Raw genomic sequence first — 15,408 nt, 5'->3', positions numbered from 1 at the left:
CGGAGCAGGTCCGTTGGTCCTTGTGTCTCTTTAGTGGTTTGTCATCTATCAAACAAGAGGGAGAGGTATTGGTCTGAAGGGGCTGATTACACCCCCGCCCACCACCATCTTTCCGAAATCACACTCATTTACTTTGTAAAATCTATTTTTGTAACATATTCTTCCCTACCAGCCTGAAATAGTTATTAAGAGTTGAGTGAGATCATTGAACAGGTATCAAATAATTTGTTGTCATGACTTACAGTGCTCTGTTTATCACCCACTGGCAATGTACGTGATGCACTCTCGTGGTTAACTTTGTTTGTCTTTAACAAATGGCGTTAATGTAACCATTTAAAGTCTTGTTCTCTTGCGGATCGCTTTTCTGATTTCAATAACATCACTTGAGTAAACAGTATCTGAACTAGACTTTACATGTTATATGAAATATCAAATGACTCTTAATCCTAGCCAGGCTACAAAATATTTCCATTAACCTTATTTCTTTTTTCATCATACGTCGTTTCAGAGGACTTCCAGACAACCTTGCGTCAAAATTGTGAAATTCTTAAATGAAAAATCATACTTTAACCACGAGACCTCATTGTCATCTGAGCGATACCTACCATGCAGGGAAGTCATCATTTTCATTATTTTTCCTGATGATAACTTACTCTTTAGTCACATCTGACAAGGACTGCCCTTCCAAATGGAAGCCTTAATCACCCAGACTTAGGGCACTAAGTTCAGAATCATAAACTAACAGATAGATGTGACGTTATTGGCAGCAAGTGAATACATTACATGCATTAACAAAAGTTACTTTATTCTAATATCCCAATATGCTCTTTTACCTGCTTGAACAAAGTTAGTTTTTTTTTCCTATTTTGTGATAATTTTGTCTAATTTGGGCATGGAAAATAAATGAAATAACAAAATAAAGTTTAACTTGATGTTCTTTATCACTGCCATACGTTTCTTGATCTAACGAGGGCTTGAAAATAAATGTTTTCGTTTCCCAACATCTCATTTTATTTCACTCGTCTGACGGTTCTCCGTCTTGTTCTATCAAAAGAATGTTACCATGGTAACTGGTCGACGAGCATGTCAAGATGAAACGACCGCTTTCTGACCCCCTTTTTTTATTTAGACTCATATGTTCTTCTTCACTGTAATTGTTTCGTAGATGCGTCAGGCTGAGTAAGAATAAATTGTTTCTTGTTGCCGAGTGGTTAGAGATCATGTGTGTAGATTCATCAGATGTCCTAATTAATCACCAAAGTAGTGTCTGAAAATTGGTTAGTCTATGGAGAGTCTACCCATTGTTTTAGCGTTATATAAGTCACAGCATCGCGCCAGGTAAATATGAGAGAAGCGCAGTTTTGTTCCACCTGAAATAGTTCTTTGTGCTTTAAGATTTTGAACAGAAAGTAAATTGGATCATCAGTCGGAGAAGACCTTCCATTTCCAGTCTTAGCTTCATGCAAGGTATTAAGGAAGACACATTCGACGGTGTTTGTATTTTCATTAAATTAGGTCCTCCTATACCTGACATGCCTGGAATAGTGTTTTCTGTCTTTGAACATAACTGTGATGTGTGGAATACAATTTTGACGTGGTATAAGTAAAACGGTTACAGTTTGTTATTCCGAAAGCTTGTCAATCCGAAAATGATATGAGGTTCGTAAGTGATTCCAAGGGTTCTTTTGTTGGCACCGACTTTTCACCTTCGTACCAACGAACATTCGACATAATGCCACAAATATGAGGATTAACGAACCCTATCTCATTTTCGGATTAGACGAAGATGGAAATATTCTTATAGTCGGAAAGTTATATTTGATCGCCATAGTTTAGATTCATCATTAAATGTTCAGCTTTTTTCGTAGGCTATGGCACAGATTGAAGACACATGATCAAAATAACTAAGTAATCTTTGAAAAACCCTAAATAAAAAAGCCACTAAAATAGTAACATAATAAACACTTCTTATAGTGTCAGGAACTAACGTTTTGAGCTTAATTTGGAGGTAGACTATCTCACTTCCGTCTACTTAACAGCTGTCACGAGCAAGCTTATTGATTGAGCTCATACACGTACTTACTTCGGCTCGTTTTGGATTAATGAATTAACCATCCTGATTTAGTGTAAGCCAAATTCAGTTAAAGAGTTCCCTTAACTTTAATATGCCTTTAATCAATTAATGTCTTCCGTCGAGAAGGATGATTGTTAAAGTGTGCATTACTTAACGATCATGACAAAGTCTCATAAGTATAAGACAAAGAGAATTGATTCAATTTTAGTAGTTACTTTAAATGAACCTACTCGCTATTGACAAGTATTGAACGTGATTGTTTGTTGTTTGTTTGTTTGTTTGATTTTTTAAATGTAGCATAGAGGAAAGCCAGAATTTGCTTGGCATCAGGGGACACGCAGACACCATTAGAAGTACTAATAGTACTAACTACTAAGCATTTCTGGCATCTCTTTTAACCATACTCAATGACTTTATTCTCCATGTTACGCAATTTTTCATCTTCACCTCCTTTTCCTTCTTCTTTTTCTTCGTCTTCTTCGACCCCCCCCCCCCCCTTCTTCTCCTGTCCTCTGCTGCTTTCTTATCTCTTGTTCCTCATCTTCCGGCTTACTTATAGCATGTAGTCAGGTGAAAACCCATTACCCTCACAATAAGATCAGTATCAGACGTTGTAAAGACGACTTTTATGCCATGAGTCAGCAGCCTGAAGACGTGATGATTACAAACAATGTCTGGCTGTGCCCAAGACACTTGCTGAAAACAAAAACCTATTATCATAATTCATATCATAATGGTCTGCCATCGCATCAGAGAAGGCAAAGCAATCATTCTAAAGTACACCAAGTTTGATAAACGCAAAGGGTGGTCGCCGAAGCCCTCTGCTGCAGTAAAAGACAAGTGATCTTATAACATGTATAAGATATATAAGAGCTTACGAATTAGGTCTAAACAACTATGACGCAGACATAACTTGTTGGCCTTCTGATTTGCTTGTCTGTTTGTTTCGTGTTTTTTTTTTCATGTAAAGTCATGCCGTTATACTTATATGATCAGATAGTACGAGTCCTAATCTAAATCGCCCCTATTGACATGTGTAAACCTATCATGACTGTGAAACATTATAGTTATATGCATTCATATAACGGAAGCTGTGGTGACTGGCTCTCACTAAACTTTGTCACTCTTCTAATTAAGAAAGAATTGGCAAATATGCTTTAACCAAACTAAAAGAAACTCTACCGTTTTCGTGCGCTCTACAGCGAACTTCTTGGAATGGCAATTGCAAAATGAATTTGGCAAACTTCGCCAGCTTCGGAGCGATGACTGTTTCGCAAGGGAGCATGACGTAGGGGAAAACACGACAGGTAACTGTTAAAGATTCCCGTATGGATGGCAAGTGTGTGATCGAGGCCATCATGACTACGCATTTTCTGTACTTACCAGCAGTGTTACTGCACTCAAATAGTCTGAAATTTGAACGAATTCAGATTGACAGGAATTAAGCCCACGGTACAAAGATGTCACATGCGTTGATATGCTGCCCTTTACCACTCAGTTACTAAATTTGACAAAGATGAGCCAACCCGAAAAGAGAGCAATCTGCAACGATGCAACGTTTTTCAGTTTCTCAGCAAATTGTAGCCGGGGTTGGCAATGGCAGAATAATTCGTTGATTTTCCTTTTTTTTTTAAGTTGATTAATTCATTTCAATACATTCCATTCATTTTCATTTTCAACAAAGTGTGTCAATGTAAAAAATATAGCATAAAGAAAAAAAAAACATATTTTACATAGTTACATCGAAAACGAAAAAAAACCCATTTCCGTTTGTCATTCATCATAAAGATGAAGGTGGCATCGCTAAGAAAGACTCACAGTGTAATAATTTGGTCATAATCTTTATCATTTCAGACATAACACAATGTTCACGTAATTAACCAGAAGTTTGCCGTTAATTCTTTCCTTCATTTTACCAAGAAGAAATGTATGATTATATATGCGTATGTGAATGTGTCTGTGTGTCTGTGTATCTGTGTATCTGTGTATCTGTGTATCTGTGTATCTGTTTCGGTTTCAGTTTATTTTATTTAATCACGGCAATTTTCTTCAGCAAAGCTGTTCTTCTGCAAATCCGTGAACCACATAAAAATAGCAGAAATAGATACAAACTGCATATACAATAATAAAGAAAGGAACAAGTGTCAGGTAACAACAAAAAACAACGAAACTTTAAAAAAAGTACAGCAAAAAAAAAAGGAAAACGGAACAAATACCTACAGTAATATATTATTTCAACAATATCAAATAGAGACAAAGAGAAAAAAAGGAGAGAAAAAAAATTCCTGGGCAGTTGCTTAGGCTACAGCAGAGATATGTCAAGAGCTCGTTTGAAACTGGACAGAGAGAGCTTACATTTCAAGTCGTAAGTTAACCGATTCCAACTCTGGACTCCTCTAAAACTTCTGTTTTTACCTTACATAATCATAAATTTCTTCACACTGTTTCTCAAAAAATGATTTGTTATATGTTCTTCAAAATATTGCAATACATATTCTGGAAACATACCATTAGAAATTTTATACATAACATGTAATAATTGTTTATATCTTCGTTTTTCCAAAGTATCTAATGACGAACGACTGTCGATTGCTGAAGTCGAGTACCTTAGTTCAACCAAAAGTGACAGTTTTCAAAACTATTTTGAATAATTTGCAACTTTTCAGAATCCGTTTTTCGCATATTACCCCATACAACGCTGCAATAATCGAATTTACTCTGAATAATGGACTTGTAAAATACAAGAGCAATTTTTTTTTCAGTTATACAAAATCGTATTCTTTTCAATACAGACTTTTCACTGTGCTGTGTATCTGTGTATCTGTGTCGATCTGTTCATGAGATTTAACAGAAAATGAATTATTTCGGCCAAAAACATTGATAATTTTTTAAGAATGCATTTCTTCGCTGCATCCACTCGGGTCTCGGGTCATTCATAAACGGGATGATGCTCGTTATTCTGAAAATTGGTTGATCCGAAAATGGATCTGAAAGGATTCAGGGCGGATCTAGCTTTTTGCCAAGGGGTGGGGGTGGGGTTAAACCCCAAACTCCAAAACAAAAACAAAGAAAAACAAAAAAAGAGGCCAAGGGGGTTTAAACCACCTACCCCCCCCCTACACCCCTTAGGATTCGTAATGACAGAATGATCCGAACATTTGCGGCGTTATTTCGAAGGTTCGTCAATCCTAAAACGAAATGAGGATCGTAATTCCGAAGATTCATTATTCCGAAAATTAAATAAGGCTCGTTAATCCGCAAAACTGAATACGCTGACGGAGGGGAGATCATCGTTTCTATCGAGTAGATTTGATTTGATTTGATTTGATGGTGGATAGGGGCTGATCTACCACGACCAGAGGAGCACACAGGATCCTTTCAAATTGGATGATCAGTATTTTTTTTTTTTTTACCTTTGATGAGTGGTCTTTTAAAATAGTTATTTCTACGTCATGCATAACTTATCCTGATGATGATGTATAAGATAGGAGGAAGGGTGGCATGAGGAGCAGAGGGAGGAGAAAATACCTCTTTTTTATCAATAACACAGTTACAGATTACTATTGTATTCGTGTTCATTGATAAGCATGTCAGTGGGGTTGTGTGTGTGCATGTTTTCATTCGATTTGCCTTGCTTAAAATCCTACTCTTTTTTTTTTTACCTACAAGCCGTATTTTGTCACTGAATGAAGTTTGTTTATCTTATGATTTTTTATTCTATTTTTTGGATTAACGATCCTTCGGAACAACGAACCTTATTTAATTTTCGAAATTTCGAACCTTCGGAATAACGAACCTTATTTCATTCCTTTTCGGATTAACAAAGCTTATTTTAATCATTTTCGGATTAACGAATCTTATTTCATTCCTTTTCGGATTAACCCACCTTCGGAATAACGAACTGCATGTGAACTGTGAGCCCATGAACGTGATCGTATGCAGCCATTAATAACACTTCACTAAGCACTGGGCGCAATGAGTCTATGAAATCAAAAAGAAACGCCATATATTTTTTTCTGAATGTGAATTCCTTTTGGCCACTATTACCGGACATTCAATATGATCGCATTGTCCACGATGATATTCGCGGCATGTTGGATCATGTCAACCCCTTGTTAATTCCTCTTTTAGACAGTTATTGTTAGTTAGTGTCTCATAATAACTTTGACCTTTCTGAGTGTGATCTAATCTTCTTTCTCCAGATAAGAACTTCTCTCTTCTTCTGTCTCTCTTTTCTCTTTGTTTATCTCTAAATCTATTTCTAGCCCTGTCCCTCTTTGCCTTTGTCACTAACATTTGAGTTTTCACGACAGAAGATATGATTAATGATTGAACCTCACATGCGCTTCGCAAAAAAGGGGGAAAATGACATTGGCAGACGATATGCCGCTCATCATATTGAAGGCCTTCAGAAGCCGACATCTTCATTGCATTTCTTTACAGCGATTGCAACCTCAAATATCTGCAGTTGCAATAGGAACACCTAAGTAGAGAACAGTCAGCTGTGAGCATTTAAGTTGTTTGTCATGGCAACTGCCAACGACTTGCTGGGGGTTGTTTTTGTGTCAATTGGGAAAATTTCAACGCCGATTGCCCTTCCCCTATAGAAAGCATCAAGATTTTGTCAGAACGTGCATCGTTTCAGTCATAATCATACTGATACATCTCAACATGTTAGTAGCTGTCCAGTGTCCAATCGTCCACAGAATTTGAGACTTTGTTTCAAACCATGCCACATGCATGTAATGGAAGAATTCTGGAAAACCAATATGTTTTAATCGTTGGCAACAAAGGGTAGAAAATTGTCAAAACCGACAAAACCGTGTTGTTGTTTTTTTTTTTAATGACAAGAAGGAAAGCGAGGTAAGATATGTTGATGGAAGCTATTACATTGGTAATTCCTCTGTCTGATCATGTCAGACCAGCAGTAATACGTTCCATGTAGCTGAGAAACTCCGGTTAATTATGATGAAATAATCAAGACAATTAGGTCGCTGTGTGCTTCTTGGTGTGTGTTTGCGTGTGTGTGTTTGATTACATCTTGGTGTTTTTTATTGATAAACTAACTCATCATGTTTGTGTGTCTTTGTGTGTGTGTGTCCTGTATCAAAATAATGCAAAACACGTTTATATCGTTTATATCATGACATAGTTCATGTCTATAATAACTGATATTATCATTGCAGTCTCTCTTTTTATTCTTCTCTAGGGTTACAGTGCTAATTATCCTTAGTTAGTGGGTAAAATAATTAATTTCAATTTCATCAATGCTATTGTCAGTGTCACTAGTAATAGATAATTTTAATAGCCATGGCAATCTCGCTTAATTACTCCTTAATCATTAATTTTGTCATTCAAATTAGTGACCAGTAGTGTTATGATTTGTGTTTGTTTTGTTTTCAAATGTTATTAAGAGACTTCTATAGGATAATTCCTGTAGAACACGCCAAGGCGGTAGGCCTTTTATCTTATAGAAATTTTTGCTGGAATCTTTTCCGGAGCAGAGGATTGTTTTCACCTCCTAAGCTTAATGATACTAGTAACAACAAAAGTTTTAGTGCATGCTATCATTGTTAATGAATCTCAGTCATATCATGAGGGCAAATGTCTATTTTTAACTCCACGTGACCTGTAATAAGGCCCCTTCAGATGAGTTTTGGCTTGGCACAGTCCAGAGTAGTCCTTGAATATGATTCCTGAAGTTTCATCCTAGTTTCTGCTCAGGAACTATTGGGAAATTGAATATAACCAGGTGGAAGGATGGTGATTCCTGCATGGAGATAAAGTGAAACTGTGTGAGCTCTCCCAGGAGGAGGATGGTCAATGGAAGGAAAATGTTTGGAAAAATGAAAAAAGTCGTAGTCATAGAGATATGATTTTACTTGCATCCTGTTCACTGACAACGAAGTCAAGAGCTCTTCGGAAGTGAATGTAAGTTTTCCTTGGATGACTGATTGGAAGACTTATTAACGTGTCGTCCGTTCAAGAGAGAGAAACAGATTACAAAACCTTCATCGAAGCCGGGAGATGTCAATTATGCAGGATGCTCAAATTACCGACAAAACCATTTTTGACAGATGAGGAGAGAAATGCAGTTTAGGTAGATGAAGATTCGATGAACAACGCAGAAACAGCAAACTAAATGCACACTTTTTGGTGTAATATTCAGAAAACTAATAACCAGAGAGTCAGAAAAAGTAAAAAAACAAAATGTGACTAACTAAATTGTATCTGTCACCTCTTTCTTCGTCTGCGAGAAAAAAAAAAGAAACTATCAGCGTTTATTGGATATTGAACGAGCGGGAAAGAGTGTGGCAAGAGGTATCCTCCCTCCCATACGAGGGAGCTTTTGGAATCATGGTATCTGTCACATCTTGTTGCTTGTTTATCTGTCTACTATGAAAGTTTATGGAGGTACATGCGCTAACCGGCCCCAGCAGTGAACGGAGTGTTGACATTTTATTTGTTTGAATGTTTGTTTTAACTTTCCGTTTGACGGGAAGGATGGATAGCCCATATTCACCTGTACTAGCTGGTCTTCCGTGGGGTCCAGTTGTATGTACTAGGAACAGACCAGTTTACCAAATTATATACTACTACAAAACCAGAATTTTTGCTTGCATGAAATTTTCACGAATTTCGCGAGGAGCCAAGATTCGAGAAATTAAAATGCACGCGAAAGTTCTTGTCTACACTATAAATACATTGAATACCAGTGGCAATTTAAGAATATTTCATGCTGCGAATATTCTGGTTTTACACAGTATGATATTATGCACCCTGCTCTTTTGCGATGTATGAAGTGGAATCATTTTAATACTTGCGTTGGTTGTGACTCTCTCAAACACGGGTCCTATCCGACTGACAGTGTGTTTGCCTCTACTATAGATGGGACGGCAGAAAACTCAACATTGCTCAGTACTCGCTGCATAGGATTCGAACCAGCGCCAAAACCAAGTCATTCGATTGATTCGATTGATACGGTCGCTACTGAGCCACCTCGCCGCCCTCAGACAGATACACTGTATTGTATCACCATGGAGCTACGGTATCATGATAAATAGATGTCATGTTTCGCACTAGAAGAATAAGATGCGAGAAATGATAATTCCAAACACAAGAAATGAAGAATATATAGTATATTATATTCCTTATTCATTGCGTGATTTTCTCCAGCACTTATCAAATTATTTGAAAATCTCGTATATCCAAGTCCAAAGAAAAATAAGGGTGGGTGACCACTCCCCCCCCCCCTCCCCCCCCCCCAAAAAAAAAGCGGCCATGGTTCCTTTTTCCTTTTCTTTTCCTTTCTTCTCATCCCTGCCAGCATGAGCACAATATGAGTTCACTGCATGAAGTGAACCAGGAAAATGAGCGCATTCAAACAATACGTGTGACAGAGAGTTTTGTTTGTTTGTTTCTTAAAAATCTCTTGGCATACATCAAATTTCAGCTGAATGTTCATTGAGTGTATCTCCACTGGATACTGTCTATGTGTGTATTATTTTCATACACTTACTGCTATGTACGTGCATACCAGTACTTTGTATATTTCTGTGTTCTACTTTCATGTTTCTCTCTTTCCTGCTCTATTATTACAAGCCTATTAACTTTTCAGTAGGTTCCCCCCACTAAACACTGCTAAAATTAGTATCATTTTGGTAATAACATAATATACACTTCAATTTCTGTTTTGTTCTTCCGAATTATGCCATGAAAAAGAAAAAAATCATATATCTTAAGATTGTCACGTCTATAAAATTGCGTTTGCTTACTTCAAAAGGAGTGAACTCTACTTTTGTCTTGTTCATAATGTGTAACTTATTACCAGTAATGTACTTAACTTCGAATTGTTCATTTTGTGTCGTGTTTATAACTGAAAGTTGGAATAAATGTCAATTCAGTTTGATAATAAATAGGGATGTTACGATGCAATATAAATTTACATCTTGCGAACAAATCTTGCTCAGCAGTTGACTTCATTATGACAGTAAGAGGGAGGAACGTAAATTCAAATTCAAAGCTTGAATAGCTTAGGCTAGAAAAGAAAGCATCTCCATAGAGGCTTGCATAATGCGTATTTACGAAAAGCAAACGGGTAGGGCCGGAAAAGGGGGAGGGGGAAGGAAACTAAGAATTTAAACAAATGCTGTGGCTTAAAAAGCTGAAAGAGATGAATAATCATTTCATTGACCTCCAATGTCCTGGTCTTTTAATAATTTCACATTAGCACTTTCTTCCAGGAGAATTAAAGTTAAATTCAAGACAATGTTTAAAACCTTTTGAACAACTGTAATGCCGGGGGTGAGTATAGGCATTTCATCGTCTCAGAAACACTTGATAGTGGAAACCGCCGACATGAGTAATCAATTACACCGCTGTTAAAACCTCACTAGATAAGCCTGTGATCTTCTTATGACGGACAAACTGGCCGATTATTAGACCAAGACTCGTGTTTTAAAAACAAACAATCCTTGTTGATGACAACGGATGTGCTATTTAATTTGGTTTTATTATAGTGATGTGAGCTTTCTTTCTTGTTTTCTTGTGGTAAAAGAAAAAAAAATGTTTTGCAAATACTTTCATGAATTTCGAATGATTTACGTCAAGATAATTTTGAGGACGTCTCAATTTGCATAAGTTGTATTATACATTTCATTGGCCAGTGATTGGCATATCCAACCTTGTTGAATAACATATAAATGCTGCACAGGACAGAGTGGATCGGTGAGAATTGGGTGCGCGAGTTTAACTTTGAAATTGTTTAAACCCACGAGCGCAGCGAGTGGGTTTTAGACTGTTTTAACATTTAAAGTTAGACGAGAGCATCCAATTCTCACTCATCCATGAAATAGGCCTGTGCATCATTTGTGTTATAAAATGAGCCCGTAAATTCATCATGCGTCCGGTACACCTACTACTACACTATACAAGACTTGAGCCATGCGTTCTGATTTTACCGGACGCATGGCTCAGTGTGGATCAGTAAACATCAATGCATGACAATTGGACCAATCAGATTACAGAGATTCTAAAGCCCATTTTATAATATGATATTGAATGATAGAGAGGAATGGAATGGGAAGGTGACAGGTCAGTGAGAACGTGATATGATAATCATTGGTGTGGACACTGATAGTGAGGACGTTTTATAACGCCTTCTTCCTGTCTCATTCCATGTCATTTAGCGTGATTTCAATGAAAAGAGTAGGTAAGTTATTAATATAGCTCTGTGGAATAACTCATTTCTCCTTTATTATATTACTTTATAGATCATCGAATGAACGTACACAGTTCCTTACCAATAGATGTTGCTAACAGCAAAATCGACATAATCTAATGATAGACAGAACGAAATAAAAGAAGAGTAGCAAACAATATTATACCAAGGAACGAAACGTTTAAAAAAAGAATAAAAAAGAGGAAAGAGTCAGTCGTCTAAAAGGAGGTCCAAAATCAATTATTACTGCTGTTTAGAAATAAACTGAAGTTTGTATTATAGAATCGGCTGCTATTTTCGATCTCTGTTCTGATATTTTCACAAGGAAATTGACGGCATTTATATAGAACATGTATCCTCTGAAGTCTGGTTTGACATCTTAGCATCAGCAAAACTATTGAAAAATCTAAAACGATGGTCCTCACTTCTTAAACGGGGAAGTATTGTGAGCTATAATTTGACTCTTTTCATTGCTGTACGAAAGGCCACCTTAGATTAGATTTCCTGGAAACTGAAAGAGCTTCCCATAGAGGATAAAACAACCTTGTAAGTTTGAGACATCACAGTTGATACCCACAAGGAGAACCTCCCCTTTCATGATCAGGTTGACATTAACCTACTTCCTCGCATCAAAATCAACCCGGTCTTGTACTGATATTGCATTGATTACTTTTGCAAGAAAAAAAATACTAAGACACTGACATCATAGCCCAATTCTGTTTTCATTCGTGGTAATATTGGGTAAAATCCCATGACTTTCCATATTAGTGTTGCAAAATGAAACGTTTCGTGTCCTGAGTATTTTAGTCTTGATCATTGGAGTGGAATTTTGAGGTCTAAAAAGTGGACACAAACACACACACGCACGCAGGCAAACACGATAACAACAACAACAATCCTAGAACAATGCAAAAAACAAACAAACTCACATTTAGTAGATACAATTCATGATTATAGCGACTGATTCAGGGTCGTGTCGAAATGCTAGCCAATAATCTAAAGTTTAGATTGTTGCCATGATCATGAACGACACTGTACAAAATTGACTGACAGTCAACGTTGATGGCGCAATAACGTTTAAATCTTTGTGTTTTGTAGGGGTCGCGAGCAGTATCTTGGTCAGAGTTTAAAGCTCTTGTAGGCATGTGTCGGATGTGTGTGGAAACCTGTGACTTAGTAAAAACACTGATAAAAAATGTCACCATCATAACCATCATAATAACATTGATGACAAAGGAAGTCAAGATGCACTCACTGGAGAATTCCGCAGAAGCCGAGAATATTTAGAGGTGGAGTCAAGTATAATAGCCAAGTTTGCTTCATCGATCAGTTCTACCATGTCTACAGATCTCAGATCTCTGCGGTCTGTAAATCTGTGAGATATCAGTTACGCAATTTGGGCATTATTCGCAAGTATCTAACTCGTTCAGCCACAGAAAAAAAATAGTTCATGCTCTTATATCATTCCGACTTGACTTTGGTAATGCACTCCTATTTCAGCTACCACAATCTCAACTTTCACGGTTACAAAAATTGCAAAATTCAGCAGCCCGCATTGTTATCCTTACCAGGAGAAATACTCACATTACCCCTGTTTTGTCCTCATTGCATTGGTTACCTGTTGAATCTCGCATTGTATTTAAACTATTATTATTTGTTTTTCATTGCATACACGGATCTGCCCCAGAGTACAATGTTAATTTACTGACATTTTATAATCCTTCCAGATGTTTAAGGTCATCCGATTGTAGATTGCTTGTTGTTCCAAAAACGAAGAAATCATGGGGGGGATCGGTCATTTGCACATGCTGGACCTTACCTGTGGAATCAGTTGCCTCAAGCTATCCGTCACATTTCGAATGTTGACTCCTTTAAAGTTGCCCTCAAGACTCATTTGTTCATGACCATTTTCCGGTAGAATTGTATATTATGATGTATATTTTTTTTTCATTGTCATTATTGTTTCATTCATTTTCATGTGCATGTTTGTGTAAAGATTTTTGTATTTCATAACTTACTCTTCTACTGCGCCTTGAGCACGTTAACTATGTGGAACTGGCGCATTATAAGTACCCTGTATTATTATTATTATTACAGACTCTGGCCCTGTATAAATGTGTCGTAAGCACTTCAATATGGGTGAATTGCTGTCTGCAATAGCGCCATCTTTAAACTACTTTTCTCTGCCTCTCTCCTCTCATTTTCTTTTTCAACATTACTCTAAAAAGATAACGAAATTGTAATTTTTGTCTTCATTAAAGTTGACTTTTTTTCGATAACTTGTTTCTAATCTCAAATCTCGTACATGTTTCCTTTGGTGTAATGTGTGTATAAGCAGACGTTTTTCTATATTCTCAACGACACGCATGTTAGATTTTTTTTCTTAATATTTCTTTTACATTCTGTTGGAAAAAAAAGATGAAAATAAAGTTTGAATTGAATTGAATTGAATTGAATTGAATTGAATTGAATTGAATTGAATTGAATGGATTTATAAGGATCTATTTCATTTCTTTCATTATCAAGATCACAGTTTTACACTATTTGTATTATAAATGAGTGAAAATGAGTAAATGAAAACTATTCTTCCGAATCTATTTTATGATCTCACCGTAACGTATTGATACGTTAATTTGTGCCTAGAGTTGAAAGAAGGGAATATTGAAAAGTCACTAATATTCATGATGTCAAAGAAGCACGACTAAACAAACAATAATTACATTATTTTACACCTATGACTTACATTCAAGGCATACAGAACACGTCGACTAAAGGCAAATGTATCATTCAAAATACTCGTACATTATTTGATAAGTTTTGATTTTGATTTGATTTGATTTGATTTATTTCTGCATTTTTCACAAAGTATATAGGCCTACAACATAACAAACAATTTTCCAATACTATAATCCAACACAAGATGAATAGAAATATAGTCATAATGTACCAGTAATGAAATATTGTATAGGTGAATTATACTCATACAAAAACAAAAAAAAAAAAACATCGATTATTCAATTGAGTTGATATATACAAAATGCAGGAGACCGTCATCTTAAGCTGAAGCTTTAGCTTGATTTTATTTTATAACAACTTCAGACTTTCGAGAAGAGCATTTAAGAATAGAACGTTTGCAATATTTTGTGATTTTTAATGAAGTCACACAGCACTACAGAAATTTAGCATGTACGGTGTATGCGGCGGAGACATCACCATCTCACAAATTAACGTTAAGAATAGTGGGTCAATGAAAATGCAATTTCAAGGTATGAAACTATAACTTATAACCGACATCTTACAGTAAACCCCATCCAATTTGCTTCAGTGGTCAAAGAGAAATGGGGACCCTTGTCGAGCATGTCAGAAATCTCTTCCCTCCAAGTTCAGTCCATTGTGTTATGGATGCCACGAGCATCCAAGTGCTAAAATGGACCCATGACATTCTTTACAACGATCTGCATTTCACTGTGACCACTTAACCAAATTGAAGAGGGGTTTCCGCAAGATGTTAGTAAGAAGTTATACATGTAGTTTCATACCTTGAAATAACATCGGGATTGTTTAATCATTTTGAAAGTTGTCAACGGAAAATTCTGATCATAATCCTTTTTTTTCGTTGACATACTGTACATGCTGGAGATGATAACCACCCTACGTCTCTCAAAATTGAATATTTTATACTTTAAAGGCATCCCCAAGTTTAAGTTCTTGTAAGAATAATTTGAAGAAAAATTTCTGATCTTCTTTTTTTTTATCTGTTATCTTCACATCACGTAATAAGTTGCTCTCTCCTTCTCTCTCTCTCTCTCTCTCTCACACACACACACACACTCTCTCTCTCTCTCCCTCTCTCTCCCTCTCTCTCACACGCACACACACACACACACACACACATACTCTCTCTCGATCTCACCCTCTCTTTCTCTTCTCTCTCTCTCTTTGTATGATTATCCGACGATACGAATGTGATAGGAAAAAGTGAAGTGACGGTCATTTTTTATTCTCTATTTTTTTAGATTCAGTCATTTCCACTATTTCAGACCGAATCAACCCCATTTTACATTATTAAAGTGAAAAGTATAGTAATGCAGTAGTTTCCTTATCCTTTACAAAA

This window comes from Diadema antillarum, unplaced genomic scaffold, assembly GCF_040938485.1.
Source record: "Diadema antillarum isolate AM-2024a unplaced genomic scaffold, OU_Dant_1.0 seq00000829_RagTag, whole genome shotgun sequence".
Classification (NCBI taxonomy): Eukaryota; Metazoa; Echinodermata; class Echinoidea; order Diadematoida; family Diadematidae; genus Diadema; species Diadema antillarum.
The sequence above is the reverse complement of the archived record's forward strand: the minus strand, read 5'-3'. Positions refer to the sequence as shown.